The sequence below is a fragment of the Thermobia domestica genome, chromosome 17 (assembly GCF_964235325.1).
Source record: "Thermobia domestica chromosome 17, izTheDome1.hap1.1, whole genome shotgun sequence".
In the NCBI taxonomy this organism is placed as follows: Eukaryota; Metazoa; Arthropoda; class Insecta; order Zygentoma; family Lepismatidae; genus Thermobia; species Thermobia domestica.
This window is the reverse complement of record NC_137470.1, coordinates 86,416,656-86,419,025: the sequence shown is the minus strand read 5'-3', so window position 1 is coordinate 86,419,025 and position 2,370 is coordinate 86,416,656.

The following is a 2,370-nucleotide window of genomic DNA, read 5'->3' as shown; positions in this document are numbered from 1 at the left end:
CTCGAGTACAAGTTTACATGTTTAATTTATAAAAAAATGTGCTGCACTAACAACTGAATCTTTCGTTGCTAATAATCAGAGACAGCTTTCATTCATTGTCCTGGCAGTAGCGAACTAGCAGCTTGCTTATCTTTTCGTAAGGTGACACACATACACTTTTTCGAACATGCTAGTTGTAATCGTAGGTAATAACAATCAAGTTAATTAAAAAGTCTTGGTAATAAGTATTTTAAAACTGGTTAAAATGAATCCGAACCTGTTTTCGGGACGGGTAATTTGAATAGGGGCATCAAAATATAAGCCGTCACTTTAGAATCTTTTTAAAGAAAATTACAAAAGTGTTTACTTAAAATATTAACTTTATTTATTATTTACAAGGCTATGAAAAAATATTTCTTCACATTTTTTCAAATATTCACAACTTTCACAATCACAAATGGGAATTTCTCACTAAGTACAAGATCGTACAAAATATAAATACCAAAATTTATAGTTGTAAAACAATTTCTTCTTTTATAACTTTCGGTTTTAAATTTCACGACTGTAAATCAGGTCAAGAGGACTAAAGTTACTTGTAATATGGGCAAAGTTCCTACAATCTAAGAACCCAGCAAAGCTGACTCTCAGTGAACTATATGAAAAAGAAAAAAAACTAAGTATTCTATACTTTTTAAATAGAGTACTCAAGAAAGATCTCAAACAAGTAATGATTATACTAACTACTGCTTACTTATTAACGATGTTATTATTGCTATAATAATTGCGTTTCTTCTTACTTTCCTTATCCATTTTATGTTAAAGATTTTAGCTTCTTATTGAAGACTTTTTTATTATTAATTTATTACCAACTGCATTCTTCTACTTATAATAAGGAATACATATATTGGTTTATTTCGAAAATATTAAAAAGGAAGCTGACATCCGCTTAATGAATTAGGTCAGCCATAGACAGGGCTGCTCGTAGATTTCATGGTCTTTCACACAAATTCTATGCAAGGACCAACCAAACTTGTGAAATCTCCATCCCCGTAAAGGTCGTCAGCATAGTTGTAACTTCGTTTTTGTTGAAATAGTAAAGTAACAATATTTATATGGTTCAAGTCCTTTTTTATTATTTCTTCCACTACTTTTAAAGTGCCTGTGACACATCCATAAGGTGTCTGGGCCACAACAGCCGATTTTGATGAAACTTGGTAGATTAATAGGACATTGCAAAAATAAGTAACTAGCAAGAATTTGTCGAAAAAGTTGTAGTTTCTGAGATTCGATTCAGAGCCAGTCGATTCATTAAAAATGACATTTGTCGTGCTATTTCGGGAACGGCTCCACCGAGAACAAGCAAACTTTGCAAGCCATAGTAGATACATGATAACTTTGAAACGAAATTAAAACGAATTGTCAGCACCTGGGCAGAGCGTAAGGATACACTATCAGGCCTATGATCGCGGTTTATTGGAACACATCAGTGTGATGCAGGCATCTATGCATCAAACAAACATGCCAAAATCATACCTCATAGGGTTACCTATATATAGTTAGTGTTGCCACGAGACGAGCCCTTTTTCATGTCTCGTGTCGTCTCGATAACGAGCAAACACTTCGAGACGAGACCTGTCTATTGTTTGCAAGACGAGACACGCGACAGCCCCAATATCCCGTCTCCTCTCGTAGCAATACTACTCAGTTGTATAAAGCAAAGGCTAACGTAAGAGATCCGCGACGGTAGTTACGCAGGCTTGTTCGGGTTATGAGTAGCATATAGTCGGTTTTCCCTTCATTTTTATCACGAGTTTTGTCTCGTAATGTTCTACGAGACGACACGACACCAGGCACAGGCTTCGAGACAAAGACACGAGACGACACCAGCATCTCATGTTTGCGACGAGACTGTTTCACGCAACGAGATGAGAAACACCAAAGGTTTCTTTTCATGGACACACTAACTATATATAAGTAAACCCTATGACCTATGATTTTTGCACGTTTCTTTGAAGCATAGATGCCTGCATCACACTGGTGTGTTCGAATAGACCGCGACTATATAGGCCTGATAGTTTTTCCTTACGCTCTCTTAATACTGTGTTACTGTTGTGTAACATTGATGACTTACAGTACTTGATATCACTACGCCCCGAATATGGCGACTATTAACATTAACTATATGACTTCTACACAGTTGTAATGGAAATGTATGACTGAGAAGCCAGACAAAGTGCGTAACTAGAGGCGGGTATCCGGGGGCTAGTGTTGCCACGAGACGAGACATTTCTTGTGTCTCGTCTCGTCTCGTCTCGTACGAGACGGGATAAAATCCTTTTAGACGAGACACGAGACGAGACAGACTGCTTGTCCCGTCTCGATAACGAGACG